Source organism: Grammomys surdaster, unplaced genomic scaffold (assembly GCF_004785775.1).
Source record: "Grammomys surdaster isolate TR1022 unplaced genomic scaffold, NIH_TR_1.0 373, whole genome shotgun sequence".
Classification (NCBI taxonomy): domain Eukaryota; kingdom Metazoa; phylum Chordata; class Mammalia; order Rodentia; family Muridae; genus Grammomys; species Grammomys surdaster.
In genome coordinates, this window is record NW_021604792.1 from 2,557,681 (window position 1) to 2,563,527 (window position 5,847).

At 36.8% G+C, this 5,847-nt stretch overlaps 1 non-coding gene across 1 annotated transcript; it reads right to left on the minus strand.

Moving 5' to 3' along the window:
• Positions 1-5,539: 5,539 nt before the first annotated feature.
• LOC114632549 lies at positions 5,540-5,602 on the minus strand. Its single transcript, XR_003713108.1, has one exon. It is a non-coding gene; the product is annotated as a U7 small nuclear RNA (small nuclear RNA).
• Positions 5,603-5,847: the final 245 nt, after the last annotated feature.

Genomic DNA, 5,847 nt, shown 5'->3' on the forward strand with positions numbered 1-5,847 from the left:
TATTTGTCATAGGAAAATGTTATGTCATAGTACCAGGTTCATTTATTTTTGTCAAAATTTTAAAGGAAGTATAGGGAGAACGAACTACAAGTAAGCATTCTTGGGGCAAATCAAGTGAAATAAATCCTTAAAGAATTTAGTTTTGGGTAAGATTACAGCTCTCGTTATTGATGTAAAATGTATGCAGAAAGAGAAACAAGTCTAAGTTTATAACCTAAAGAATTCACATAGGAATAAATCAACCAGAATTATGATTTAACCATCCCTACTATAATCTTCCTCCACCTTCTTTCCAACCCTGACATTGTATTCAGTTCAATATATATGGAAAGAGGAATACACACACACACACACATACATATATACACACACACACACACACATACATACATACATACACACACACACACAGACACACACACACACATGAGAGAGAGGGGGGGAGAAACAGAAAGACAGCAGACAGGCAGACAGACAGGAAGAGGATAAATAAAATAAGAAATTATTTATTGAAGACATGCCCATGTTTACCAAATTTTATATATTTCTGAATATACTTTTTAAAAAAAACTTTTATTCTTATATTTATTATTATCATTATTCTCTACCGATTTTCTTTAATAGTTTCTATCAAACACATATGCACTTACCTCAGTTCAGTGTAGTAAAGCTAATCTCTGAATAACGTAGTAAAATACTTAAAAAATCTTTTATTCTTAAGAATTTCATACCTATATATAATCTAAAGATTATTGTTCTAAGAAATTTAATGTGTGGGAAGAAGAAATGGCCCCTGGTATGTGAACCGTGCTTCAGTGGAAAGGCACACATCATATATACTTGGGCAGTACCAAGTGTATTTTTTCTCCTTTTCTTCTCTTTTTTCTTTCTTTTCCTTTTCTTTTCTTCTCTTTCTTCCTTCCTTCCTTCCTTCCTTCCTTTCTTTCTTTCTTTCTTTCTTTCTTTCCTTCTTTCTTTCTTTCTTTCTTTCTTTCTTTCTTTTTTAAGACACAAAGTTGGTTGGCATGGTAGTTACAGTGGGAATGGCTTTGATTGACTCATTTATTTTTATGTTTGGCCTTCAATTAATAGAACTGGTTAGGAAGACTTGGAGGTCTGGCCTTCGTGGAAGAGGTTTGACACCCGGGTGGACTTCGAGGTTTCAAGGGACCATGCCATTCCCAGTTGGCTCATTATTTCTGATTTGCATCTGTGAATGTAGGTACTGCTCAAGCACCATGTGCACCTGCATAATGCCACGCTCCCCCCATGACGTCCAAGGACTCGATCCCTCTGAAGATATAAACTCTTTTGTAAGTTCCATTGGTCATGGTGCCTTATCACAGCAATTAAAAGTGATTAAGATAGGTAAGCAGAGAATGGCTGGAGATGCATGTGGGAAGAGGTGGGGTATCCCCGTGATCAAAATACATTCTGCGAAATTCTCAAAAGAAACTACTAAAATTAGAAAAGTGAAAATGAAACAGGTATATGAATATGTCCTTTCTCACCTTCCTTTCTACCTTAGTAGGTAGTGTGTCATCATGCACTCTTCAGACAAGATCTTCTTTATTTATCTACTGCTTATTTCCTGCTAGCTAACAGTCACTTTACACATCTAATTTCTATAACCCCAACAGTAAGGCACTATAGACTTCTATGACTTACAGAACAAAATATCTCTCATTTTCTAAATGTTTTGGAGCACAGTAGTCCTAAATCTGTCCTTGGACTAAGACCATGGTGTCAGCAGGGCTCCATTCTTCTGAGGCCTTCAGAAGAGGCTATGGTCTGTCTTATGGTTTCTGGGAGAGTTTGCTTGTCTGGGCTTGGAAGTCCTCTGCAAACATTCTCTCCTTCTTGCTTCCAAGGCCACCTATATCTCTGCTTAAGACTTTGTTTACTTCACTTCTTAGTGTATGCCCTGTAGAGTGAGTGAGGAGTCACAGGACGTATGGAAGAGGATATGATCATTTTTGTGGAGTCAATGTTCTGTCCTCAACACAGTTGAAGAAAGTTTATGATCTAGAGACTGGCAGGACAATGAAAGACAATGATATAACCTCTACTCTTTGGCCCAGAATGAACTACTACTGAGCAGTAGTACTATTTTGTAGTTTTAACACATTAAGGATTTTTACACATTAAAATGATTGATATAAAAATGGCCGGCCAAAATAAGTCGAGAGATGTAAACCACACACTGAGGGTTAAACACAGGCTTAGATTTTTTTCAAAGCACACTTTAATAAGGGTTCTCAAAGGCTTTGACCCACTTTCTAGCCCACCATCCAAAGGTAAGGGAGAAAACATGGTAGACAAGACAAGAGGATGTGGACCTGTTTAGAAGTAGATTTTTTGAGGGGCGATTCCAATCTTCATTGTCAGGATACCAGCAGTCCAGTTCAGTAGTGTCACTAACCACAAATCAGCAATGGCTGCAGGATCCAGGAGAAACCACCAGGCCTCCACAGAATCGGCACAAGTCAACAGGAGCTACTAGGACCAGTCGAAAGGCCAACAGTTCTCTGCTGTGCCTCTCAAGATCGGTGATGACTCATGACCAGCTAAGAGTTAGTTGCACAGCTAGCTATGCAAGCCCTGCATCACTGTCCATTGAGTCCTACTTATAGTCTCTCCAAACATCGTATGTCTTCTCATCAGTCTTGCCTCAGCAGGACATCACATTGAGTCTGCATATGCAAAAATCAAGTGAGTCTGCATCACATGACACAAACAGAAATTTCCACTTCAACTGAAGATGAGAATTTCAGCTATCAAGTGACTCCTTGAGTTGAAATAGAAAAAGGGATACTTCGTGTGAGTGTGTCTTAGTATTAGGTGATTATAAAATTTGCATGTAGATACTGTGCTTCAGAGATAGATAGTGAAGAAATGAGAGGTTCATCACTGTTGATGCAGTGGTGCCATTGCTGAAGATTAGTGTGGTTCTCTCTAATGCAAAGCATACTTTCTTATAAAGCAGGAGTTTGGGTGAAGCAAACACTTTCTTAAAATCACAAATGTCCGAACAGTTAGAGAAATTATTCTAAGATTGAATGCTCTAGTATTCAATTCTCAGGACCCTAAGCACTTACATAAATGGAACTTGGCTGGTAAGTGAGAAGAGGGGAAATGAGAGAGAAATAAGCGAATCTATACATAAAAAAATGTCTGGTCAAAGTAAGTTAAGAGATGTAAGCCAGGTACTGAGAACCAGAGATGAGAATTTTAGCTCTCAGGTGACAGAGGGCTGTTTGTATTCCTAATGACAAACTGTTTTCTGTGGAGGGAAGAGACTATTAAAATGTGGCAAGTCCATATGTGGCAGTCTTTTAGAGACATCTCAGCGAGAAAAAGGGGAACCATATTCCACACGGGATTGATGGAACCGGGGTAAACTATGGGTGGGGATTAGGAGAAGAGTCACTCCCTTAGCAACTAGAATCTAAGTAATATGAGCTATCTACCAAGAAAAAGAAAAGAGGAATCTTGATTTCTTCTATAATTGCCTCCATAATGCCCTTAATATGTAGAGTAGCACCACTAGGTAACTTTTAGATGTGATGCTGGTATCATGTATGTCTTTAATGTACATTGTACATCTTTATGATACTATTTGTTTTTTCTCTGATCTACTTCTTTAGATTCACTATTTTATTCCTTTGTTCTCTGTGTATTTTCATCCTTGTAATTTCATCTAGTTAGAATATTAATTCTAACATTTTGAAAATTGTGTGAAAATAGGCTAAAATTATAAGATTCTTAAGAATAGTATCTATAGGTAGCTTATATACAATAGCACATAGCCCATTCTATATAACTTTAAATGATTATGAAATGAATAGACTTTTAAGATTTTAAAGTACTTGATAATGTATGGGTAGAATGATAAGAATTAGGACCATATTAGATATTATGTTGCCATTGGACACTGGTTTACATGGACTTGGAGAAGGTTTTTTTCTTCTACAAATTGTAATTACATACATATTGAAACATTGGGAGCACCTGAAATTATTTCTAAAGATTAAAAACACCACCATTTGCAACTATGTCATCATCTTCATTACTATTGTATTTTTTATATCTGATTATCCCTACTTAAGTATATTTGCATTGCTATCAAATATTTTTTTCAGCTTCAAGCCTAAAATTGTCACAATCAGCGTATTTATTATCATTATACTTTATAGTCTAGTTGATGTATGGGGGAATTTTACATTTGTGAAAGACCCGCCTTAATTTAAAACCCACTTCATTACTTTCTAAGAATGGGACAAGATAGCCCCAATGTTGCAATATTGTCACTTATAGCTTGGGGGTTACCAACCATTGAACTTACAGCCCATTTCATTCATGGAAACTTCTACTTGATACTGTAAATCTTACCATCTATATGTGGCTGGAAAGGAGAAGCTATTACCATTATTTTACTTCTAAGGGTATTAAAAACATGTATCCTTTCACTCACAAGTAAGTGTAGCTTGATTGCTCATTGAAGACTACCATAGAGGTAGACAGCTTGTCAGAATGCAGAAAATAAGTGACAGTTAAGTGCCCAGCCTGAATCAATAAATATACAACACAACATATACACCTAATACTCAAGGAACATCATGAAAGAAAGAGGGGTTGGAAGTGTACAAGCTGGAGGACCAGGACAACATATTGGAGGTGGTATCTTCCAGAAACCTCAGAGATTCAGTATTTGGGACATTTGAACAATATAGTTACCTGCACAAGCTTGACAAAATGGCCAACCACACCAATCGGCATGATGAGCTTACTGGGTAAGGGAATTTTAAAAAGCTCTACTCCTAGATGAAGAACATAACTCAGTCAATGGCGGCTTATGGAGGAAGAATTAATTTTCTGCTGAAATGGGTTCCTTGATGTTATCCAGCTCCAAGTGGTCAGCTTTAAACTCAGATATGTAGGAGCATCACTCAATCATACTCAGTAGGTTTTGAATATATACAGTAATTATAATAATCATCACAACAACAGTAATAGTTATAGTTGCAGAGGTCACAAATCTAAGAAGTAATTGGGAGGCAAGGAAGCAGGTGGACGGAGAAAAAGGAGCGTTGAGAATCACATAAATAGTCTGTACTTACATATATGAAATTCACAAAAGAAGTTTCAAATGGAATGCTAGATAGTATTTTTGTACTTATTTCTAATTTATAATATTGAGACTGAAAGTAAAACACATTAAATTAATGTGTCCAAGCTGGCAGCCTAGGTTCAGCTGATATGGCTTTCCAGATGGCTCACTCTCTTTGTCTCTGTCTCTGTCTCTGTCTTTCTTTCTCTTACTCTCTCTCAGTGTTTGTTTGTGTGTGTATGTGTGTGTGTGTGTGTGTGTGTGTGTGTGTGTGTGTATGTTCTGCTCTGCTCTAGACAGATTTTTCTTGCTATTCTAAAATCTTTCTTGTTGAGACAGCTCTCTCTCCTAGTAAAACAATTGTAAAAAATACCTGGAGAACTCATAGGTTTCCTGACAAAAGTCAAAAAAGCTGCTATAAAATATGTTTTTGGATCTTCTGACCAAGTCAGAAATCCTGTTAGAAAAATTGTTGAAGAGCTGTTTTCTCTCTCCAGACATCTCCAGACAGCTCAGCTCTCTCCAGAGAAAAGTTCTGAAGAACTGCTATTGTTTTTTGCTAGTTCATCTCACGCAGATCAAAAGCCCAGTTTTTTATTTACATATCAATTTAATTATTTACCCCAGTTTTCTTTTTGATTATTCTGTGAGTCAGCATCCCATGACCCCAGAATCATAATTCTTGTGAAACAGCAAGCACACATTTCCTTTTAACATTGCAAAAGAATTCAGAAATA